Genomic DNA, 27,338 nt, shown 5'->3' with positions numbered 1-27,338 from the left:
AATTGTTAGCCTAAAAACAAGGGTGCGGGCTACATTGGAAGAAAATTTATTTTGTGTTTACAAAAGTTGACATACTGTTTCTCATTGTTTAAAAACTGCTATCATATCTCGTAACACCAACCGTTTTAAGTGCAGTCGAAAACAAAAATAATATTCTTATAAATCGTCGCAAAGTTCTTTTCTGTGACGCGGCGTACGTGGGTGTGCGCTACATTTTGTATATAAATGACCTTGCTCTGCCAGATGGTTGTGCTAGCGTGGCGCCAGAGATAACCTCGAAAAACATCTCAAGAATAAAATACCACGTGCGTGTACAAATGGCCTCCCGTTGACCACAAATAATTAAATAAACAATTATAGACGAAGGCGAAGGTTAAAAAATGTATTTCCCCTTTAAATGGGCTTAAAAATTGGGTTGCGGATTATAATGCAGGGTGACTTACAATTGTGGAAATACAGTAGCTAATGTCAGTAAATGTTGTAAAAAACAGTGTTAATACATATCATTAATAAAATTCATTATCTAGTTTGCTTACCGTGATGTGTTTCCTTAAATTTGAAGCAGTGCTCCATGCTGATCTGAGTAATTTATTTCCCAAACATAACTTACACTTCACAGACATATTCTCTTTGCTCTGCTTCCCAGATAATTCAAAATATTTATCAAGGTAAGTAAACGGAAAAATTCTATCTTCATTATTAACGACTTCGTCAGCATTTGAATTTGTCGCAGTATCACTTTGGTTACCTATACCATCCATGATTGCGATGCGTTTGCGAGTAGTGGACATGGACACAACACAAGTAAACAAAGTGAAGACAAGAAGGCAAAGATATCTAGAACCTGACAAGCCACTTCTGTGCTTTGTCATTTTTGATCATAGATGTGCATACGATCGTAGCACTTCAAGCCTAAAATTATAAACTTTACTAAAACAAAAATTTATGTTCTTCTTGTTATTAATTGTATTCATTATACGTCCCGAGAATAAAAGTAACGGCAAGTAAATATAAAGTATCGATTACCTTAATGTAACGATTACATTTAATGTTATGTATTCCGATTACTAGTACGAATTACATTTTTAAAATGTAATTCGTTACAAGTATAAATTACTTGAAAAGTAATCGTTACAAGTAATCCGATTACTTGTAATTCGTTACTTAACAACACTGTTTAAATACTTACTGTACTCACTGAATTGTTCACTTCAAACCATTGGCAAACTGCTTACTGTAACTTACTGCTTCAAAATTATTACAACACTTAATCAACACAGCAAACAATATTTAAAATGAAAGTTAACTTAAAATAAATGAATATCAATTAAAAACAACACAGTAAGAAGCTACGCTCACTAAGTTATTCACACTTTCTGTTGCCCGTTTCTTATGTTTTTCACTGCCAATATGCTTCGCACACGAGTCTTTGCGGTCCCATGTCACAGACACATTACAAAAACGACAGAAAATGGTTTTTTCATCGCTTGAATACAAATCGTGTTGTGAAAACTCTCCGGCCCGTTGTTTGGCAGTCACTACAGGTTTCGGCATTTTTGTCAACAAAAGTAATTACGGTAAATTAACGCATTTTTGCTTAAAATATTTATTACTTCGGATAAGTATGTAGGCCTACGCCACGTAAGTATTAGAGCACAACTACCACGCCACGCAAGTTCAATTCATACCGTTTACAAGTTTGTCGTATTCAACCACGCGCGGGCACGGCCGTAAACAGCTTTGTATTGTTGTGACTTCGTGTTAGTGTGCGTGAGCGTAACTGCGCGCGCGACCTGCCGGCTGCCAGCTGCACTGCTGCTGCTGATTGCATTATTGTGTGAGCTCAGCGAGTAACGTGTTGTGTAGTGTAGCTACTGCGTATTTGTTTGATGTTTTGTGTACAAGTGTATCAAACTATACTCACATCTTTGCTTACATCGTTCAAGTTATTCAAAACATTCAATTTCGCCTCTGTACATGTTTACACCGTTTTTATTACCATAAATACTAAAAACATCGTCACATGTTCGCGTGTGAGAGGAAGCAGCGCATCGTACTCTAGTTGAATTATGGCAGCCGTGTTGTGTTTACTAATTCTGCACCAGGTTAGGCCTACGTTACGGACTTCGTCAGAAGTACGTATTTTTAGCATATTTAATCAAATAGTTATGGATATCGGGTTTATTTGTTTTCAAACGTTAAGATTCGCGTAAAAATAGTATCCTTTAATGTGGATATCGGGTTTATTCGTTTTAAACTGTTAAAATTCGCGTAAAAATGATTTTATTGCAAATTCGTGATTATTCGCGTTAAAATGTCAAAATTCACGTAAAAAATCGTTTTATCGCAAATGCGAATTTTGCATACCCCTAGTAATAGTTCGTTATATCGGTAAGTTCGCCTTTTTTTTTACAAAATTGATTCCATGATTGATATTAATTTATATTCTATACTCTTTGACCTACCATCCTATAGTCAATTGTTACTAACCTGCCTTTCCCCTGTGAGAAAAAGTATCAAAAAATAGTTTTATGTAGTCTGTGACTAATCATAGTGGTTTAAACTGCAAAAAAAGTGTAATAAAAGATTGTTTTATTAAATCTGTAAATATGGCTCCTCGGAGTTGCGAAAACAATCCAAATGTATTTTGCTATATTTGCGGACAATATACAATAGTTAAGCAAAGATTAAAAACAACAGACTTTGTAAAAAGTGCTTATTATGTTTACTTCGGAATGAGGGTATGTTACCAAAAGAAATAGTGGGTTCCACATACAGTACGCCAGCTATGTTAAGACAGTGGACTTACGGTAAATCAAAATCATTGTCATTCGGTATTCCTATGTTGTGGCGGGAACAAAAAAAAATAATACAGATGATTGTAATTTATATTTGACCATTGTAACAGGATATAATTCTAAAAACCGCGCCAAAATTGTGTATCCTGATGTTTCGTCTGTAACAAGGCCAGTTCCACATGGACCCGAATTACCCATACCAGTTCCTACTAACACTAACAGCTTCGAAACGTCTTTATCACAAAACTCAGAACAAAGTGATCATCTGCAAAGCAGTGGTGAAAATTTTCATCCTACAAATGACCCTCGACCTTTAAAACAGCAAGAACTGAATGATTTCGTACGGGATCTTGGATTACCTAAGGACGCTGCAGAACTTCTCGGTTCTTGACTAAAATAAAACAATTTATTAGATGCTGCAACTACATTTTACTGATATCGACGCAGAAAACAAGAATTAGTGGAGTATTTTAAGAAAAAAGATAATTTAGTATTTTGCTGTGATATTGGCGGTTTAATACAAAAATTCAATATCGAATACATTACACAAGAATAGCGACTCTTTATAGATTCTTCAAAAAGAACCTTAAAGGCTGTCCTTTTGCATGTTGGCAAAAAATTGGCATCGATACCTGTAGCTCATTCAGTTTATCTTAAAGAAACTTACGAAAACTTGTAAAAGGTTTTGGAGAAAATAAAATACACCGAACACAAATGGTTAGTTTGCGGTGACTTAAAAATCATATGCATGCTTCTTGGTCAACAGCAAGGCTACACAAAATTCCCCTGTTATATTTGTGAGTGGGACAGTAGAGCAAGAAATTTACATTGGAAATAAACTGATTGGAAAATTAGAATGGAATTGAAGGTTGGAGTAAAAAATGTCATCAATCCGAGCTTGATGAATCCCGAAAAAATATTGCTTTCACCACTTCACATAAAACTTGGTTTGATCAAACAGTTCGTAAAGGCATTACCGCCAGATGGAAATACTTTCAAGTATGTTTGTTCATGTTTCCCTAGCTTATCTGATGCGAAGTTGAAAGAGGGAATATTTACGGGACCTGATATCAGTACACTGATTAGGGATACAGAATTTGAAAAAGTGATGAATACCTTGGAATGAAATGCCTGGCATGGCTTTAAAAATGTATCTAAGTTTCTAGGCAACACAAATATAAAATATTGTCCAGGAAATGTTAAACGCCTATACAAATTTAGGCTGTAATATGACTTTGAAAATTTATTGTTTGAAGTCTCACATTAATTGTTTCCCAAAAAATCTAGGCGACTACAGTGAAGAACAAGGTGAACTGTTTCATCAGGACATAAAAGAGATGGAAAGAAGATATCAAAGCCATTGGGACGTTAATATGATGACGGACTATTGCTGGATGATACACAGAGATGAAATAAAAAATCAGAAACGAAAACCAACAAAACGCAGCTTTTTTTCAAAAAGAAAAACTTATAAATTGTTTTCTTCATGTATACCTTAATGTTGTATTTTAATAGCTATAGACACCATAAAACTTTATAAAATATTCTAAAATGATTCTCATTCATTTTATTATATTATTGTTTTGTTCCTTTTCGTATTCAAATACTATATCATCTAAAACTGATAAATGTGACGTGGTATATATCATATATATATATATACCGTTTTATATTACTATAAGACAATTAAAACAAATATTAACCATTTAACAAAAAAACTTTAAAAATTTTTTTCGCAGACCTGTGTAATAAATAATTATTCGCACGTTACACAATGTCTGTCAGGTTCCGTAGTTCGCATTCCTCACTGGAGCTAGGTTCAACAGTGTTTTGCCCCTTACCACGCGCCTGTCCTCACGCACACAGTCTTGCGCCATTCAGTCGCCCCACTCTCACGATCCAGTCGAACTCCGCGTCGCGCCACTCTCAATGGTAAGGAGGGGGGGGGGTCCCTCACCCTATTCGCCAATGTCGCACTTCCCTTCGCTCGCGGGACTCACTAGGAATCCGCTCGGAACTCCCGCAGAGGCCGGCGTCACTGCTTCAGTACTCGTGGGTCATCTTTCCAGAGCCGAAGAGAGCGGCTGTGACGAGTCACGTTTTCCTGGGCCAACCCGACACCCGAACAGTCCAGAATGGTGGCATCCATTCTCGCTACTTCGCGCGGCGGTCCACGAAATTACCAAGACCATTCAGCGACGGATAACAGCGCCGAGGCAGGACGATGCGCTGGGTGCGGTGGGGGAGGGGTTTAGAGATTACCCTTGTAATCCGACCAGGCACACGTGGCATGCCTTACGTCAGTGTACATCACGTGACAGGGCGCGTGACTCTAGTGGCTGTTGTTGAAAAGCAGAACTACTTGCAACAAGTACCTTTGCATGAGAAAAATTCACTCTCACTACTGAATGGAGCTATTGTAGTCAATTAGAGTCATGTAGTTTCGTAGCCACGCGGCCTTTTAGCCATGCAGTCTCGTAACCATGTTTTCTGGAAGCTTCGTAGTCGTATAGCCTCGCGATAATGTAACCTTGAAGACTCGCAATCGCACAGTCTCATAAGCTCATGACTCGATGATGCATTGGAGCCTCGTAGACTTGAAGCTACGTAAGCAAGTAGCCTTGTAATCTTAGAACATAATGCTGATGGTGCAGTTGGAGCAAAAAAGAAAATTCTGTCGAAGACAGATGCAGCAATTGGAGCCTTGTAGAAGTGTAGCTTCCTAGTCAAGTACTCATGCAGACTTATAGTCCTGTATCCTCGCAGTCACGTAAACTTGTGTTCTAGAAGCTACGTAGCTCTGTAGCCTCGCAGTCTCGTAAACTTAAAGATTCGTAGTCACATAGTCTCGTAACCTCATGGCTCGTAGTCATGTAGTCATGTTGTCTTGGGACCTCGTAGAATTGTAGCTACGTATCCAAGTATCCTCTAAGACTTGTAAACAAGTAGTCATGTAATCTTATAACATAATGCTGCTGGAGTTGTTGGAGCTTTATACACTCGAAGGTAGTCGGTGGAGTCTTGTATACTCGTAGAATTGAAGCTTTGTATCCAAGTTGTCTTGTAGCCATGTCGTCTTGCAGTCATTTGGAGCCGAGTAGACTTGTATCCTTGTAGCTTCATAGACATGTAGTTTCGTAGCCACGCGGTCTTTTAGCCATGCAGTCTCGCCGCCATGTATAACTCGTAACCAGCTCGATCCTTTTAGACTCGTAGCCTTGTAGCCTCATAGTCTCTTAGATTCGTAGCATTCTAGCCAAATATCATTGGAGCTGTTGAAACAAAAGGCAGTTAGAGCCAATGACTGTAGGAGCCAATGACTTTTGGAGCCAGAAGACTGTTGGAGTCAATGACTGATTGAGATATTATATCATAACTTAACACTGACGATCGCATCCTACCGAGTTTAATTTTCGTTAAAAGAGCTTTCGTTTTGTAGAGTGTGCTTATTGTTTATTGACGGTGCGTCCAAAATGAGCTACCTTTTTAATGATGGTGCTTCTATTTTTAATGATGTTTTGACTCTAGTATTATAGTAAATTGTTCTTGATTTGACTAGTGTATTATTCCATCCGGTGCACGTATATAATCAAGTCCTTGACAGCAGACCGCTCAGTTTGTTACTGACGACGACGGTGTAAGGATCACCTAATTTGTTTCATCTGGTGCATATTTCGCGTAATTACTTGTTCTTGCGAACTCGATGGCATCTTTACCGACTTTAACGACGAAATTGATGGACGTTGTACCATCGTCTACGAGAACCTTGACGTCAGCGACGACGAAGACGGTGCAGATCCCGTTGGCAACGACGACGTCAACATTGGAGGAGACTTCATCAGTCGTGGTACCACCAGCAGAAGAGACTTTAATGCCGGTAGTGCTGGCTGTGCAGGAAACCACGATGAACGACGTTTCGACCTCAATGGAGACTTCAATGGATGGAGAATCGTCAACAACTAACGATCATCGGTGCTGTTATTGCGACAAGATTTTCTCAAACATCAGCAATGCACGACGTAACGAGAAGAGAGAATGTACTAAGAAACCATATCGTATAATGTTTTTTGTATTAAGTGTCGCAAGCAATTTACAAGAAATGCTAATTTGAAGCATCACTTGTAGACATGCAAAGGCCCTGCAGTGCGGCAGAAAGTAAAGGTTTCGGTGCAACAGCGAATGATTGATGTGCGTAAGAGTATGCCTGGAAATTGTTCTACTGTTGCAATGCCAGTATCTGTATCAGGTCTGAAAGGCTCGTCTTCATCACCATGGTATCCTTGCAACTACTGTGATACGTCGTTCGCATTTACCCATGATGCACGAAGACATGAGCGGAGCAATTACATTAAGAATCCTTCTCGCATGAAGTTTCGCTGTGATGAGTGCCTTAAAAGGTTTACTCGAATTGATAATTTGCACCAACATGTGAAAAAGTGTAAAGGTAAAGTCCGTGCGCCTACTGCAGAAACTACCTGCAGACATTTCGACTTCTCGCTTTAGATTTGAGACACGGAAGTGTACAACCAAAAAAACCCGTGTGCAGCAACCGATTGCTATGACGTCTGAACATGAAAATTAACCTAAGACTGTGTTCAGAGCATTACAAGTAAACGATAATGGCTTATACTTGGCGCAGTCTGAATTTCGTGGAACATTGAAAGACTACTTTTATCTAAATACGTTTAGTGAGTCGAAAGACATTTGTAATTTTCTTAAAGATATCAGACAGAACATAATCAATCAGCTTACTGATGACGTAGCAACAAACGGACCTTTGAAGTACAACTTGTGGTTGGACTGTTTATATGGAAAGCCATATCCGTTCGATGACAAAGTGAAGAAGTGTGCATTCAAGAAAGACATCGGCTGCAGTAATTTACATTTCTGACGATGTGAAGCAAACTGTTAAAAACGGTATCCAGAAACTCTGTAAAGAAGAGGAGTACTATGTCTGTAAAGGTTCTGGTTGGTCTCTGTCTAGTATAAACCGATTGGAGCTAACAATTAGTCATTTCACGCCTATGCAGGGCTAAATGTTTATAAGATTGCTGGCTTTCGCAAGTGATCCTGTAGTAAAATATAGATTATGTAATAAATATTATGTTTGAGAAAGTACTTGTGTTGATTTATTTTCGAATCTGTCACTATTATGTAAAATTGATGTTATATTTGATTTTTTTGCATCAACCAGGCTCGTACCAAGGCTCTTAGTCGATCTAATTTATCAGTATTTTGAATGCAAGTTTAATGACTTTTGAACTTATTCCTGAATTTCTAGGTTAATTATTACGAGCTTCTAATTTGGTGGTATTGATGGTTTATATTTTGATGATAGTAGAGGATTTAAAGTCTCTTTAAGAATTTTGAACATAATTATTGAAATTATTTTTTTTATATAAATAAAATCATAATTGCTTAGATCGAGTATCGAACCAAGGACAGGAACTGATCGGATCAAAAATAATTTGATTGCTAATTTTTTTGATGAATTTTGAAATTTTTCCCGATATTCTAGCTAAATGATTACACAATTCCAAGATGGCGTCCGAATGACAAGATGGCGGGTGTCACAGTAATAATAAATGATAACTTCTCCGTAGCGGGTTAGAATAAAACAAGCATGATGGTAAGACGAGTACACACAAGATGGTGTCCTCCAGCAGACGAAAACAAGGTGGTGGCAATGACCACTAGCAGGTGGTAGCTCCTGGTTGCATGTACTGAACATAAAATGATGGATCCATGATGGTCGTCAAGGTCAAAGTCAAAGATCAAGGTCAAGGTCAAATTTCAACTCAAGGTCAAATGTCAAGGTCAAGGTCAAAGTCAAAGTTCAAGGTCAAGGTCAAAGTTCAAAGTCAAGGTAAAAGTTCAAGGTCAATGTCTAAGTTCAATGCCAACAGTCGAGGTTAAAGGTATGGTGAACAGAAAATTATACTAATATGTCGCCGTCACACTCTAGCAGACGAAAACAAGATGGTGGTCTCCAGCGGACGAAGACAAGATGGCGGACATGACATCATACCAGCTGATGGTATATACCTTTTTATTAGTGGTGGTAGGTCATTCTGTAGGTGGCTTCTGTGGAGGAAGTAACTGTTTTTTTTTTTTTTGCTCTTACCGATTTCGAAGGACAGGAATCTATCTAATCAATCAGTATTCTAATAAATAAATTTTTTGGTAAATTTTGAACATTTTTTAAAATTAAAATCGGATAATAAAGATTTTCAAGATGGCGTCCGAATTTTAATATGGTGGTCATGACATCATACTACCTGATGACATATATGCATGGTAAAAAGTGGTGGGGCTTTGTCTGCCTGCAGCCACAGTGAGGGAAGGATCGGTCGCCATTTATATTTTTTGCCCTCACCGGGTTCGAACCGAGGACTCCAAGCTCCGTGCTGTAAATGTTTGTTTTTTTAAATATTTTTTATTAAAACTTTATTAATTGAATTTTTTTATCAATTTTAAATTTTTTTCATTAAAATCGGATAATAAATAAAAAAGTTAAAGATGGTGGGCGTAACGGAAATTGCAACGGTGATGTCATATTCCATGATGATGTCAATGACTTATCGGAGGCTGTTGACAGGGATGCTTAAGCTTCTATATGGACATTTTCTGCCTCTGGTTTTTAGATTGACTAAAACGGGAAAATTTTCCTGAAAACGGGAATTTTTGAGTCATTTTGAGTCATTTTTGAGGAATTTTGAAGAAATTTTTGAGTCCAAGATAGCCGCCATGACTTCAACATCTAAGATGGCGGACCGACAATCACAATCGACAGCCAGATGCCAGTTTCAGGACATACTATTACACACTACTTTGACTGTTTTACTTTCTGACGCTTAGCACAAAATTTTCCCATATTCTTTCAATTTATTACTGCTAGTTAATGTCTCTTGGCATTTACCACAACAAAACGTAATGCGAGATGAATTCTCCACATAATACGTTTTTCATGTAGTCGCATATTTACAACTTTTGAGGTCAACATATTTAAATGCGGCACTGAGGATTTAATTAAAAGTGGGTTCGCTAACGAATTACGAAGAATTCATGTTATTTTTTTTATATCAACAATCTCTTTGAATATTTTGGTATTAAAAACACAGAAAAAAGAGAAGGAGCACCAACAACAAAATTCATTCCCAAGTGTCAAAATTACAACCTAGCAAATAATTACTCCAATAGTCTTAAATACAGTCACTTAGAGGGTTAATAGCTCCACCATAACACTCACTTCAATGAGCACAATTTCCACTTAGGCACTCAACTCTAAGTTCTTCAAATATTTTACCATTGAAATAAGAACTGATAATTATACTACAATTTTTAAAGTCACATCTGGACAGCAGACACTTCATAAATACATTCTTTTAACTTTACACAACCTATAATATACATTAAGAATCGACAAAATGTAAGCATACCTACTCTTAGCAATACGGTAACACTTCGTCCAAGTACATTATGATGAACGAAATTTTAACCATTTGTTCATAAGCCTATAACCATTTCTTATTTTTTTTAAAATCTCCCAACAACCATATCTTAATGAAACCATAACGTAATACTCGTAATACTATCACAACATACGTATGTCCACCCTTTTAGGTGCCAGACTCATTGTTATTATAATAATCCACTTGAAAGGAAAAAGTAACTTCTCTAGCAGAACCCAAATACTCGTCTTCATTACTACAGCCTACATTTACTTGTTGCAGATATAAGCTGTTACCTGTAACTTTCTTCCTACAAAAATTGTTTTGTCATTAGTTTACGCCTGGTGGTAGACCAACCGCCATACGTACGTTATTGAAAATTTGTCTGCAGAGTCTTTTTGCAAGGGGTAAACTACTCAGACTTGTTCCATGTCATCTTACATGGCTTGGAGTCGACAGTGCATCACACGTGGCTGAAACGGAGCAAGCCAGCCACACTACGAAAGACTGCCCTTGGAAGTTCTGGTCGGTGAGGTTCGTTGGAGCCAAGTGATTATAAATACACCCTTCGGGACTCCTTTAAAGTGAGTACTCTGCTCTCGCTATCACGGAGTGCCTCGCCTCTCAAACCCCATTACGCCACCTCTGCATTGACGCCGCCCGGACAGAAGACGTCACGCTGCCCGAAAACATTGATGTCCACAAGTGCGGAGATAGCCTCGATATAAATAAGAGGTATTTGTGAATTTCTTGAGGACGGACTTAGCTAATGACCATAGGAAGCAGCCAACGGCCAACTTCGAAGACCAGTTACAAGTTAACTCGCTCAATGGGTAGTGAATTTGCTCAGTGAGTTAATTACCGAAAACTCGTTCCTTGGTATCAGAGAATACCCAGCAACTCGCCGACGACTGTAAGAAGTTACTTGTCGAGCGAGTGAGGGGGAAGCGAGTTGGAGGACTAACAAAGAGTAAAACAGGTATAAGTTACACAGTTGGAAGCATGGAGAAGGACTGGTTGGGCGCGGTGTGTATGTGTCTTATACACGATTGTACATAATGCTGGGTCTCTCTGAGAGGGACCGGACAGACTGGAAGTGGTACGGGACATGAGTGTGTCCAAGGCGGCCATGTTGTAGCAGACACTTGGAGACTACGAGGGCGCGGAGTCGTCTCTGGGCCTCGGGGTGAAGCAGAGCCAGCACCGGGGGAGCAGCGCGGGGAAGGAGGGTCTCGCTCGGCGGCGAGCAGGAGACAAGAGGTTTGTTTGACTCGAGGTCTCTTTTTGACCTGTCAACTCTCGGGGCGCCCTTTTCCGGAAGCAGTATGGCGGATGGTCGTTTTACTCGCGGGGGCAAGTTGCTCTCAGGTCACTCAGGTCATGCTCTCGATGCTCCTCCTCTCGAGGAAGAGTTGCGAGGGCAAGTCGTCTGCTGGTTGTTTTGGCGCGACTTTCACGATGGAGTCAATATGTTATCAAGCTACATTTGGTGATGACGGTAATATTTTAATTAGATGACGACATTGAAGCGGAAAAACATTTCAATATAACTTATTTGGCGTCCTTTATTTAAAAATCACAAGATTTGCAATCGTTTCCTAGTACAGGTTAGCTTATGCATACCACAAGCGGTTTAAAGTCAAAAAGCAATATTTATATTTTTTACCTTCATCAAGCTCTCTCATAATTTGTAGTCCAATATATGGTAAATCAATAACAACTTCATCTTCATATGAATCTTCATTTCCAAACAAATTTCTAACGATGTCTGCTATATTTTCCGCCATCATTGTTTAACAACAAATAGCGTTTTCTTCGTGTATTAAAAGTTACCGACTCTTTTTGCCCTCAGGTCAACTTGCTCCCAACTATTTCAACTCCCGAGGAGCAGGAGAGACCTCGAGTCAAACAAACCTAAGGTGTGCGTGCATCTCAAGGCGAGTGACGAGGCCAAGGGAGCACGGTTTGGGACGAATGTCCTCGACCAGAGTATACAAAATAGAGCGACCTATAAAGTTTTAAGTTTTTTTGCTGGGAGTCATAACTTTTGTTTTATTTGTTTGACCTTTATTCGTTTTAATGTCATTGTTTCTTTTGGTCTTGTTAAGCCATAAGCTGACACCAATAGCAGCTCTGTTATTGAAGATTTATTGAAGTTATAATCAGGACAAGATAATATGTGGAATTATGACAGTGATATTTATGTTTGACAGTATTCTTAATGAAATTACTTGCCTCCTTAAATCTGGTTAAAAAACTTTATTTTGTTGGTCTTCGAGGGGGCAAATTTATTATTGGTAAAAGGATGTTGTTATGAAATTTCTCTCATTTACATTAGATACAACACAAACAACAAGGCAACATGGGTTTTCATAAATTGAACTATCATGAATAAACCCTTATCTTGAAATTATATCGAATTTATCAAAAATTAAGATTTTAATTACATTCTTGAATACCTAACTCTTCTCTAAAAAGCTTAAATTTAAACTTTATTAATTAATATTTAATCATAATGCTACTTACCGAAGTATATACATTTATATTATTTTTTCACACATAGTTGATATTTTGTTGTTTGAATACCACCTGACTAAAATTTGGTCAGTGCTGGTTTAGTAACAGGAATTCAGCAATTTATACATAACTCTGAATAAAACTGCATGCCTAATTAAGTAAAAAAAATACAGGCAGGTATTGATTTCTCTGTCGGCTCCTGATTATTTCTGTCATTATTTTGTTAGTTTCTCCTAGTTCTTCTCGTCATCATGGTGACGCATCTGTTGATTTTTCTCCGTGTGCTCCTGGTTATTCCTGACGAGACTTATGCAGATGTTCTTCGAGTTCTTCTGGTTATTTCTTAGGAATCAATATCTGCATGAATATTTTTTTACTTAATAACGCATGCAATTTTATTCAGTTTCGTATACATTGATGAATTCCTGTTACTAAATTAGCACTGAAAATTTTTTAATCAGGTGGAATTTAAAACAAAAAATATTAATTACTTAGTCGAATACCATATCTTTAAAAAGCTGAGAGAGCATCCCACATCCCAATTAAAAATAAATAAAATTTACCAATACGCAACACCCGGCGGCATCTGTTGTAAAAAAGCAGAACTACTTGCGACAATATTTTTTATGAGATAAAATTATTATCATTGCTTAATGGATTTTTTGGAGAAATTTAAGCAATTAAAGCATTGAAACACTTTTAGCAATTTGAGCTTTGGAGGCATTGGAGCACTCAGAGCTGAAGAAAAAATTGGATAAATTGGAGATTTTGAGAATTCGGAGATTTAGAGTTTTGCAGCACTTAAAGCACTTGGAGCCGTTGGAGCTGTTGGAGCATAGGATAAATTTGAGTAGTTGGAGCCTACCATATTTGGCGGGATCATATTCCTGCGACGAGATCGTATAACATCGCATCGAATTTTCGTACAATGTGCTTCCATTTGTCAAAAGCGCGTCGTGTGTGTGTGTATTGCATTTTCATAGCGTATCCCGTGTGTGTACTGTGTATCCATTATGTGTTTACTGTGTGTCCATTATGTGTACAGTATGTTTTTGGTGTCTTTACAGTGTGTGTACTATTTGTTCATTGCGTTACTGTGTGTGTACTGAGTGTTTATTGAGTGTGTACTGTGTATTCATTATGAGTCATTTGTGTGTGTACTGTGTGTCCATGGCGTATATTGTGTGTCAATTGCATGAGTAGTATTTGTGAACTGAGTGTTCATTGAGTGTGTACTGTGTGTTCATTATGTGTCCAGTGTGTGTCCAATGTGTGTTCTGTGTGTCCATTGTGTTTACTATGTAAGTACTGTGTGTAAATTGAGTGTTTACTGCGTGTTCATTACATGTCCAGTGTATGTCTTGTTTGTCCATTGTGTGTCTACTGTGTGTTCATTGTATGAAATGTGTGTGCTTTATGTGTGTACTGTGTGTCAATTGCGTGTCAGTTGAGTGTATTTTGTGTTCATTGTTTCTCCTTTGTGAGTACTGTGTATTGTTGCGTGTCCTATATGTGTGTACTGTGTGCTCATTTTGTGTTCATTAAGTGTGTACAGTGGGATCATTGCATGTCCAGTGTGTGTACTGTGTGTCATTTGCGTGCACTGTGTTTGTACTGTGTGTCCAGTGTGTGCACTTTGTGTGTACTGTGTGTGTACTGTGGGTACTGTATGACCAGTGTATGTACTGAATGTGTACTGTGTGTCCAGTGTGTGTGTTGTGTTTTTTTTAATATTTCGTTTAATCTGTAGTACCTTTGAATATTTACTGGTTTTAAACCTTTTGGTATTGATAAAATTATTTAAGGGATTATTGGTCCTTTAGTATGTGTATAATATTTTTCATCTGTCCAATTGAGTTTTAATTTATTTTATCGATACTTTAACAGTTCGACTTGACTACTTGAAACATGTTATATTAGGTATCGACGAAGGGCTTGTGGTTCGGAGACGGCTGACCTATACGTCTGACATTGTGCATGATCTGGTCACGTGGTCCGAAGACACTTTGCCTGTACGTATAGAGTTGTTAATGAACTGGTTGGAATGTATTTCATGCAACATAACAAAAATAGATTTCCGTGTTAGGCTGCGCGACAACATATTTAGTTCGTCGGACAGGTATCTTGTAAAGAGATTCTTTGTAGAGAGAATGATTAATGTACTCCACGAAGTGAAATTGTAAATATAATTAAAATTGATGTTAAGCTTTATTAACTCTTATAACTGGTCGAGAATCGAACCAAGAATGTATAAAAATTTAATCAATCATTATTTTAATAAGTGATTTGTTTTATGAATTTTGGAATTTTTTTATAATTTCTAGGTTATTTATTAAGAATTTCCAAGACTTTTGGCCAACATCATCAGCTTACTGGAGGCTGGTAGATGAAGAACGTAAAATGATTTTAGGATTCTTTGTCATATATTACTGAATAAATATTTTTTACCTAAAATTACTTTAATGCGAAGCTAGGACGGAGTTCGATCTAATAAATCAATATTTTCATGTGATTTTTTCATGAATTGCAGAATTATTTCATAATTTCTAGGTTAATTGTTAGGAATTTTCAAGATGGCGGTCAATATGTCAGCATCGGATTATTAGAGGCGTGAAGATGAATATAAGCGTATTTAAAGTCTTTCAGCCATATTTATTTAAATTAAAATTTTTTCATCAATTGAAATTTTGCATTGATCAAGATTGGAACCAACGATGGGTATCGATCGTATCAATTATTATATTTGATAATTTTTAAAATTGTTTTAAAATTTTTAGATACATAATTATAGATTTCCAAGATGGTGGTCAAATATCAAGATGGTGGGAGTTCTGGCAATAAATATTTATTGCACTCTATCGGGTGAATATTAAACTTAAATGACAGCAGCACACTCTAGCAGTTGAAAACAATATGTATTCCTCCGAATTGTTGGATAATAATTGCGGATTTTGAATATGGCAGCCGTGACATCATAATCCACCATAGCGGGATGTTTTTTATATTCAAATCTTTATGAATTAGTTTTTTTATTTATTTTAATTTTTTGACGATTTTCTAGAAAAACAAATGTTTCATAATGCGTCCGGAACGAAAATTTCAACGTTCTAGAATCCAAAATGGCGGACGTAACGAAACTTGCAACGATGATGTCATACACCACCAATATGGCAGGCGTAACGAAAAGTGCAACGTTTCGAGAATCCATTATTGTGATCATATGAAATGGGAAATGGTGATGTCCTAATTCAAGAAAGCGGAAACTTTTATTAAAATTTTATTAATTTTGAAAAATTTATACGGATATCAATATGTCAACCGTAACGAAAATTGCTAGATGGCGTATTTAAGGTAATCAATTATTATATTTTAGATTCTAATTAAGGAATCTTTTAATTCTTTTTTACATGTAATTTAAATGTTTACCTTCACCCGAATCAAACTGAGGACCCAAATCAATTAAGTAACAAAACATTTGAAGTAAGCAATTACTTTTATAATTTTTGGAACTTTTTCGGAAAGGTTTTTGTCGAAAATTAAAGTTTCAAGTTTATGGTCAAGGTCAAAGCTATCCATCAAGAGAAATTTAGCCTTAATAGGGAATTTTAGTTCTTTTTAAAGCCAAAGTAAATTTAGGTTTTTTAATTTCAAATTTATAAGGAATGAAACGGGAAACTTTCCCTAAAAATGGAATCTTTTCCCTCGAAATAGGCTTATTTCTAGGAATATTGAGTCTTTTTTATAAGAATTACAATATATTTTGAGTCCAAGATTGCCCCAAAGACGTCACAATCTAAGGTGGCAGTCGGACAATCCTAATACACGCTCCTACTCCTCGGCGCGTTCCGGCCAATATATAGGAACTACTAATGGCAACATGTTCAAATTACGATTCACTGTATTTACCAAAATAATTCCCAACTAAAATTTAATTCGTGCCCCCGAGACACAAATGTATAATATAATAATAAAATTATTGGTTTAACTTCTACAAATTGGCCAAATAGAATATTCTAGCAGTTACAAAAAAATCCATTGCTTAAATAGGTAAATATTATTATTTAGACTCTTAAAAGTAACTTAAAAAATATTTACTACATATTTTTTTTTAAAAAGTTCGTTTATACGACGTAATTTTGGGGAGCTAAAGAAAACTATTAACTTTTGATACAAAAAAAATCTTCCAAAAGGTTTTGTAAAAAGTTATGCTGGCATAATCAACTTAAAAGTTCGTCGCTTCTCATGATATATTTTGTGCGCAAAAAATTCACAGTTATTAGTGCTTCCGAAACGGTTCACCACCATGTATTTCTCTTTGAAACACTCAAACGGCTTTTCTTGGATTCGAAAGGCTTGCAACTCGGCAAACAGAAACAAGGGGGCTCCACTTACTTATGATTGCGATGTCCGGTTTGGAACAGCGTTCATGTGAACGTGGTAACACGGAAATGTTGCTCGCACAACTCGTAAAATACCGGAACGTCACTTGGTTAAACATTCTGTTATCCCACTCGCTACCGGCGCAACACCACGCATCCTCGTGGACAGTCGCACTCGCGGCGTGTAGTCGCATGCAGCCGCGGCGACTACCTGCCCCAACCCCAGTGCCCCTGTGGCGCGCACTCGCACATTCTCGCGTCGCGCTCTGTAGCCAGCCCGGTCGGTCGAGAGCACCTCGAGCAGCGCGACGCAAATCTCGAGGCAGACTTCGGAACAGATGCAGCTCGCCTGTCGACCTCCTTGCGAAGAGATACGAGGGCGACATGCCCGAGTACTTCGGCTTGCTGGCATTCTGCATCGGGCTCTCGTGGGTCGGCGAGCTGGAGCCGAAACAAGTGAACCAGCTGATCGACGAGTACATCGATCATCCTGACGAAGAATATCAGCATGAAGTAGTGGTAGTCCTGATACTCACTTCCCCAGGCTTCACCGAAGCACTGATATAGGTAACAGAGTCTGGCGAGGTACCGCATGGGGGAACTCCTAGTGGCAGTCCGCATCCCGGCGGAAATGTACAGCACTGTGGTGGCTTGCGAAGAGAGGGTCCGGCTGAAGTGCAACCACAGCACTGCCCAGTCGACTCTCTCCAGCGAGACCAACCAGCAGGGCTCCGACACACCACGTGTCAGACGCCCGCCCCAGCCAAGTGGAAACACTCTGGCACCCAAACCGCCGTTATCACGGCAGCGAAAGGTACTAGCACTGTTCGCAAGGACACCACAGCACCACAACAACAGCTGCCCGCCCAGTGATGCAGGCCGCCCCTACCAAGAAGAGGGAGGCGGCCACAGCTGCGCGGGAACCAAGACTGCAGCCTGCTGCAGAACGACGCCAGCAGCCTCCGCAACTGTAGAGAGTGCCCTGGCACTTCGTCGTCCTCCGGGGCGACGGAGGGGCCGGGGTGCCGACTGAAGAAGTGGAGTCTGCACTGCGCGAGGCCGGCCACAAGCCGACCAAGTGCTGGCGCATCCGCAGTCAGACAACAGGGCGCCCCACCAGCCTCCACCGAGTGGCTTTTGCTACATCAGAAGAGGCCACTCGACTCCTGGAGGCCGGACTCGTCACCCAGGGCGCCCAGCTCGCAGCAGAACCAGCTCACACGAGACCGCAGCTCCCCAGGGCCTGGGGCCGCACCGCGCAGCGCAGTGCTGCAGTTGGCAGAAATGCTAACTGTAATACCCCAAGTGTCTTAAAGAATAATTAAATAATAAGGTTAAAAGATTTGGAAGCTTAGATTACTGGAGCCCTCAATTAATAACTATAAAAGTCAACAACAGAGGCGACACTAGGAGTAAACAAAGAAAATTTAGGGACTCCCTACAAATACTTGGGAGTAAAAGGATCGTTATTATATATTAAATAAATAAAAACAACTGTTACGTCTATAGACTTCCTTATTTTATTAATCATTGTTCTTTCTTTTATAGATTAAATTTTCCTTAGTAAAGTCTGTTTTTCATTGATAAGTGATCTTATTTACATAACTCACAATTACAATTATTTACTAATTGAATTTTTTTTTATCGGGCCGGCCCTGAATGTTTAACAAAAATAACAATACTTAAACACATGAATGAAATCAACATTGGTAACTTGTTGTACATATAGTCCTTGCAAAACATAAAATACATTTCTCCTCCTCGACTTGCTTTTACTGTCCGCTGTCTTAACTGGGTTACACTAATTTTGAGTTCGTGAATAAAAAGATAGAATTATGCGGGTATCACCCGGGGCTGTAGGTAGACGGTGAGCGAGGTAGTAGTCCTAAAGATGGTGGATTCTGCTCAGGAACCGACTCCAGAGGTTCTGGCAGAGGATTTTGGTTGCCCCAAACTTGGAACCCTGTCTGAAACAGATGTCCAAATTCCAAAGAATTAGACCTGTTTCCAGACAGTACACTTAAATGGCGCAAAAGGCCAATAGAGGGAAAATTAAAAGGGGGGGGGATGACGTCAAGACATACCAAAACAGGGTGTTGGTCCTGGTGCTCAGGAGAGGGCGTCTCGTCTCCGCAAACTCGAACCACGATTCGCGGTAGACACGGAAGTCAACATGAATAATTAGAAAATAATTTATATTAGAAATACTAAGTTTCTCTACTTTCAACTAAACTACTGACTGGTTAATAATTTTAGCTAGGGACTCCATCCCTCTAGTCTGAGAAGACTACATAATATACGATGTCGATGTTTCTTCGAAGATCGCGGATACAAACGGTACCAGTCAGTCAGGAGGCGCGCACCGAAGTAAGTTCAGCGCGGGATATCACCAGAATATCATAAGCGCGGGGTAGGCTCTGAGCCGAAAATTACCGAGTCCACCCGAAGGTGTCTGGCATAAAAAAATTAGATCTTACTGGAGTGACTGCGCGACTGAGGCGCTATCTTTGGGTGGCGAGAAGAAGTACTAATAAATCGACTAGTGACCGACGAGAGTGTTAAGCTAGGGGGTAATGGAGTAACCAGTGGTGCCACCTAGCGGCCTGAGACATAAGGAGGGGAAAGGTTGTCGTTACCTCCGCGCGAGCGCGGTAGTGTCGGCGCTGCCGACGCCCACAAGTGGCGCTAGTTACCACAGCCGTTGCTAGATGTCGTTAAAAGCCAGAATCGTAACTGCGGCTGTCAAGCCTGAGATGGCCTTGACTTCGGTTAACGTACCCGTGCGGTCGTCGCCCCTAGCCATACTTCTGAGAAGAAAGTGGTGGGTGAGCAGGAGGGCTTCAAAAAATGCATGGTCTGTGGGACACAAGGCCCACGGGATCCTCCTGTCGTGTCTTGCTGCTAGTGAACCTTATACCGATTCGTGACAGAGTTAGCAGGGCTCAGCACTGCTTCACAAGCTGCTATAGGCAAAAGAAGACCCGCGAAGAAATAAAGTTACCGGCCCCGACGTGCCTGGAGGCGGGAGAAATATTAGCCAGAATGCTAGCCTAGCATGAGGCTGGGAAAGAGACTCAGCTCGCCTCTGAGAACAGAGGCTGAGGGTCTGGCCGAAAAGAAAATAAGATGAGAGAAAAAGAAAAGAAAAAAAAATATATTTTCAAAAATATTTAAGATTACAAAATTTTAAATAAAACGTGCCTAAATCCCTAATACACGGCACATAACTGAAGTGCTGAGCCGCCCCAGGTACACAGCGAGCCAGCCGTGGGCAGAGGGGACTCGTCCCCTCCGTCGGCCAAGCCCTTCCTCCCGTTAAAGGGAGGGGGTCAGCAGCCCACGGTCTTAGGAACCTCGCCACACAGGCAACACATATAGAAAATACAGTAAATTAGTCCAACCATTGACCACAAGCAAAAATAAATCAACACGTTAACAACAAATAATAAAAATCAAACAACCTGAGCAGCTAAGGCCAACTACTTAGCTTAACCGAAAATTCACCCCCCTCCTCCTTTAAAACGTAAACTTAAAGGGAGGGCTGGACAACACCACGAGTTTGAAGTAAAATCACCACACGCAATTAAAGTTAAAATATTCATACTCACCACTGCTTCACAGCATTTTTATAAATCAATAAACATAAAAGCCAAAACAAAATTGTTATAGGACAAACCAGGAGGTTATGGGTCGCAATTGGCGACCTGGGACTCCTCGGGCCTCGGGGTTCGATGCCCAGTCGCGGCACTCGGGCCCCTAGGCCCCGCACGGGCGATGATGAGATCCCTGTCAGTCGGGCGTGAGCCTGCTTGGGGTTGCTTCATCAAGCAATTATTCTGTGCCTAGTCCGCTACATGCATACATGGATACAATAGTTAATACGAATAAGTGTTTCAAGTGGCTATGCTACTCCCCAAAAAAATTTTAAATTTTGATTAAAATCAACTATATACTTAGGCAAAAATAAGCATCGGTTTCTCTGAGCTTCAGGCTCATTCCAGTCTTTTCAAACTACTTGCCAACTGGATATCTTGCGAACTAAATTTACCAGAAGAAATTAAAATGAATTTACTAACAAATAAATTATGAAAAAAAAAATTATAAACTAAACTACATAATTATAAATTACAAACTAACGTTATTTAAATAAACAGAAAATGAGTACAAAAAATACAAAATGAAATACAGTATCAAGCCCATGCCACAATTCTATGCTCATAAAATGTCTTTATATAACATTGTTTGTGATAAAATTCAAGTCCTATAAATAGGACGATGGGCTTTAGTGAACACTACATACATTCAATTTTTAAATTTTTAAATAACAGTTAAATTATATCACATAAGTTATTTGATATATTTTCTTTCTTTAAATATGAATTCTGTTTCTGTATGTATGATTGATTACACTTGTGAACATAAAAATAATTCAGCATGTCTTATGTATAAAAAGCAGTGCAAACAAATATTCAAATGAAATACTCTTTCGAATACTGACCTTGTATTAAGAAATTATTCATGCTTTGTTTCAGTGTTTTAATTAACTGAAAAAATAAAAGTTACACTGTCTATACATGTAAATATATTACACTAAAAAAATCTAAAATATTATTTAAATATAATTTTCGGTTAAATTCTGAAAATTTTGTTCTACTGTGTATGCTATATTGTCTTTCAAAGCGAATTTGGACAAATATATCAATCACATTACACATTTTTTTATGAAACTTTGGGAAATAACTGATACACAAAGTGATGTTGCTTTTTGTAAAAAATATTAGTGGCTTTCCTTTTCCCCCTGTGAATTGTCACCATCTTTGCTTGACTCTCTTCCATAAGATATGATCTATTCTGCCAAATTGGACATCAGTTGTAATTTGTGGTTTCACTGTAGATGGAAAGCTGTACGACCAGCCTTCACAGTATTTCTTCCACGGCCCAGTTTCAGATACTTGATGACAATAAAGCTACAATAATATTTTATGAAGGTTGAAGTAGGCCCATTAATCTATACTAATATTATAAAGTTAAAGAGTTTGTTTGTTTGTTTGAACGCGCTAATCTCAGGAACCACTGGTCCGATTCGAAAAATTCTTTCAGTGTTGGATAGTACATTTATCGAGGAAGGCTATAGGCTATATTATATTATCAATAACATTAGGGATCCTTACTAAAAGTCCAATTTAGAATCAAATGCGTTGGAGGGGGTTAGATACAACATGCAGTACACGTACGAAGTGTGTGTTGACAATGCCGCAGGCGCTAGAAGTTTATTTCCTATTGCCTATTAACATTGTTGCCATTAACTAGATGCCTTATCATTCTTAATTTTCCCATACAAGTAAAAAACACCCGTGTGATATTAACATCGAAGCATTCAGTACCCTCATAAGAGTCCAATTAGTATTTAAATACTTTTTATCACTTTAAATCGCAAACCTAAACTATTGTTTTTTTTCCTCTCTCTGTGTTTAATTTGTTTTTTATTGCCATTTTTTTTCAAATATATATATATTTACAGATTTGAAACTTCACAGTAATGTTCCTTATGTTACGCAGGATGACATTTTCCGAAAATTAGATCCCATGGGTTGTTAAAACAAGGCAACAGTGGGTACTTTGTCTGAAAGAGAACAGGATTTTGCATTGTTCATTCCTTTTGCGTCTCCATGGCAACGGGCATGGCGCGGCAGTGGCGTATTCACAAGGAGGGGCATGCATAATGAGCGGCGCAAGAGTGATCTGCCTGTAGACTGCCGTAGCGAAGTACGGGTACATCAGTTGTACGTTGCGTACACGAGTCGGGAAACCATCAGTGCTATTAATTTTCTCTCCGGTACATTATACAGCATTGTAATAAATTATCACATAATTTTTTTAAATTTATCATTACTGTAAATGGGAGATGTGACTTAATTTTTTTTTTCCATTAGTATAGCCGTGCGAAGCCGGGTCGGTCAGCTTGTACCTAATTTGACAGTACTAATACAATAATTACATTACATTTACTGGGTTTAAAATGCATAACGCTCTTGTTAGATTTATGTAAGAGAAAATTGATCTGCTTAATATATATATATATATATACAGCAAAACAAATAGGAAATTTATCTATGTAAATAAGTACAATAATAATTATTAGTATAGACATTTTATTGCAGAATACCACAGAATAAAAATAATTTTATTACCTAAGTTGATTTTGGGCATAGCTTTACCAATACATGGCTCGGTCTGCACCGAAACGGAGATAAAAAATTAAACACACATTTAAAATTAATGAGTATATATATATATATATATATATATATATATATATATATATATATATATATAACAGCATCTAAGTGCTTCTGCAGGATTCTAGATAAAGGATCCGCGATAGGATTTAAACAACAATAAAGTTAAAAGTTAGCTCTTTTCTTTGAGCCTTATTAAAATAAAACTGGGAGATACCTGTTCAAAAAATTTTCCTCAAAAAATGAGTAAAATGATGTTTTATTCATAAGTTAAGTCAATATATAAAAAAATATAATATTACATAGGTTGCTACGACAGCATAGCTTAGCCAGGTATGTGATGTATAAACTGGTAAAACGTTAATTCTCGGGAATAATATATTAAACAAATTGAGTCAAATTATAACTAAAATTTTGAGTATAAAATATTCCCAATAACTTAAGAATCCAACTATTAAAAAGTAGTAAAGTTTGGGAGCTCCGGGCCCAGGCGCCAAGCCCTGGTTTTGGTATCGGTGTCAGCCATCATGGATTGTGACGTCACGGCGGCCATATTGGCTGAGAGTAACGGGACACAGCGTAACGGGACAAGTATATCACAGCGGACATCTTGAACGACCGTGACCTTGACCTTTGAACTTGTCCTTGACCCCGGCAGACATATTGGATCCGACATATTGGATCCGCCATCTTAGATACCATCGATGTTGTTTCTGCTGTTTGTTCCTAGATAGCGCACAGCGTCGCTCTTGATTTTTTCTGTTCTGCTGGAGGCCGCCATCTTGGATACCATCGACTTTGTTTCTGTTGTTTGTTCCTAGAGAGCGCCAGCATCGCTCTCTCACATCACATAAGGTCGATGTTCCATTACCTTCTATAGCTATTATTGTCCTTATTAACATATTAAATTTAATTTTTTATGCAAAATACATTGGAAGCGCTGTGATTCGTTCCATCGCAGCTCTGATCTTTAGGTTGGAAAACATACTCCTTTAACCGCACGGCCATCGAGACATTTACCAGACTGAGAATTCAATAAGGTATATTATATAAAAATAACATGCATATAAGGACTTGTATTTTTTTAGTTTTAATTAATAATAGCATTACCTGTTCGAGACAGATCCACCATCTTGTATTAAGACGTAACTGTTGCAAATATCGTTATGGTCGCCATCTTTAAAATCCACAATTTTTATGTTAGAAAATCCGGAAAAGTTTTAAAAATCATAAAAAAATTAAATAATATAATTTAAAAAAATAAAATTAAAAAAACTACTGTTGCACTTATCTTTATGGTCACCAACTAGGATTATATAAATGTTGCATGTTTCGTTATGCCCGCCATCTTGGTAGAGTACTATGTATCGTTAGTCTTCATGTAACGTCCGTCATATTGTATCCTATTAATGTTGCAATTAACGTTATGGTTGCCATCTTAAAATTTAGACGCCATCTTGGAAATCCATAACTTTTATGTTATAAAATCGGGAAAAATTCCAAAATTCATCCAAAAAAAAATTATTTGTATTCTGATTGATTAGATCGATTCCCATCCTTGAATCGAAACCGTTAAGAGCAAAAAAATCACATCGGATCCTTCCTCCACGAAAGCTACCTAGACTGACCTCACACCGCCAATACAAATGTACCTACATATCGTCAGCTGGTATGACGTCATGTCCGCCACCTTGTCATCGTCCGCTGGAGACCGTCATCTTGTTTTCGTCTGCTAAAGTGTGCTAGCGACATGTTAGTATAATTTTCTGTTCACCATACCTTTAACCTCGTCTGTTGGCATTGAACTTTGTCATTGACCTTGAATTTTGAACTTTACCTTGAACTATGACCTTGACCATGACCTTGACTTTGACCTTGTCCTTGAATTTTGACCTTGAAATTTGACCATGACCTTGACATTTTACTTTGAACTTGACCTTGAAATTTGACCTTAATCTTGAACTTTGACTTTGACCTTAATATTTGACTTTGATCTTGTCGTTCATCATGAAGCCATCATTTTATTTACCAGTACATGCTACCAGGAGCTACCGCCTGCTAGTGGTCATTGCCACCATCTTGTTTTCGTCTGCTGGAGGACACCAATCTTGTGTATACTCGTCTTACCATCATGCTAGTTTTAATCTAACCTGCTGCAGTGCAGTAAACATTTATAATTACTGAGGTGCCCGACATCTTGAAATTTGGGTGCCACCTTGAAATCATGTAATTATTTAGCTACAAATGTGGGAAAAATTCCAAAAGTCACCGAAAAATTCAATTATTAATTTACAAATCGAATCGATCAGTTCCTATCCACGGTTCCATTCTTGACCAGTGACAGTTGTAACTAAATATTAAACATATTTAATGTTTTGTTTTTCATTAACTTTCGTGGAATTTATTAATCATTCACTCTAGGAAAATAAACTGAAGGCAATATACCTGACCATCAAAATAAATACAGTGTCGCTCTGCATTACATGAAAGTATAGTTTTTTGATACTTAGATAAACCTTTAAAATGTTCACGTACAAAACCATCCATACATATACACCAAGAGTCATCGGATCGCAAGACCGGGCCATGGACAATGTCAGACATACAGGTCATGAACTCAGTACACACAGGAAAACGGAATGTACACGCAGGAAAACGTAATTTACACGCAGGAAAACGGAATGTACACGCAGGAAAACGGAATCTACATGCAGGAAAACGGAACGTACACACAGGAAAACGGAACGTACACGCAGGAAAACGGAATTCACACGCAGGAAAACGGAATGTACACGCAGGAAAACGGAACTTACACGCAGGAAAACGGAACGTACACACAGGAAAACGGAATGTACACGCAGGAAAACGGAATGTACACACAGGAAAATGGAATTTGCACACAGAAAAACGGAATGTACACGCTGGAAAACGGAATGTACACGCAGGAAAACGGAACGTACACACAGGAAAACAGCATGATGGATTTTTTTACCTAATGAGTCATGTCATTTTATTCAGAGTTACATTTAATTAGTGAAATTCTGCTAATAAATTAACACTTACAATATTTTTACCAGGTGGAATTCAAAAATAAACAACCATTACTCAGTCAAATAATATGCTTGGAGACAAACTGCATTGAACTTGGTGGTTACGACAGGTAATTTTATTCAGAAACTCAGTCAAATAATATACCATGAGACATCTGTGAAGCACTAACATGCAAGACGAACTTCCTTCTCCTTGGTGACTAGCGAAGCCATCCTTCTATTGCGATCGTTAGTGAGCATCCCGCATCCTGCATAAAAGAAATAAATAATATTTACCTGTAAGCAACATGTGGTGTCATCTGTTGACAATAATCGACACTACTTTAAACAGGTTATTTTGCATGAGATAAATTAACTCTCACCACTGAATGTTGCTACTGTTGTCAGTAAGTGTCATTTAGTTTCGTAGCCACTCGGTCTTTTAGCCATTATGACTCGTAACCATGTGATCTGGAAGCTTCGTAGTCCTATAGCCTCGCGATCACGTTACCTTGAAGACTCGCAATCGCGAAGTATCGTAACCTCATGTCTCGTATTCATGAAGCAATGAAGCCACTTAGACTTGAAGCTACGTAAACAAGTTGTCATGTACTCATATAACATAATGCTGCTGGTGTAGATGGTGCTTTATACACTCGAAGGTAGTTGGTGGAGACTTGTAGACTTGTAGAATTGAAGCTTTGCATCCAAGTGGTCATGTAGCCATGTCGACTTGCAGTCATTTGGAGCCGAGGAGACTTGTATCCTTGTAGCTTCATAGACATGTAGTTTCGTAGCCACGTGGTCTTTGAGTCATGCAGTCTCTTAAACTTGAAGATTCGTAGTCACGTATTCTCGTAACCTCATGGCTCGTAGTCGCGTAGTCGTGATGTCTTGGGACCTCGTAGCATTCTAGCCAAATATC

General features: G+C 38.4%; 1 protein-coding gene across 9 annotated transcripts in view; it reads right to left on the bottom strand.

Moving 5' to 3' along the window:
• LOC134531601 (proton channel OtopLc) overlaps positions 1-27,338 on the bottom strand; it is a 620,588-nt gene that overhangs the window by 486,336 nt on the left and 106,914 nt on the right. The window lies entirely within an intron of this gene.

This window comes from Bacillus rossius, chromosome 5 (genome assembly GCF_032445375.1).
Source record: "Bacillus rossius redtenbacheri isolate Brsri chromosome 5, Brsri_v3, whole genome shotgun sequence".
NCBI lineage: Eukaryota > Metazoa > Arthropoda > Insecta > Phasmatodea > Bacillidae > Bacillus > Bacillus rossius.
The sequence above is the reverse complement of the archived record's forward strand: the minus strand, read 5'-3'. Positions and strand labels throughout refer to the sequence as shown.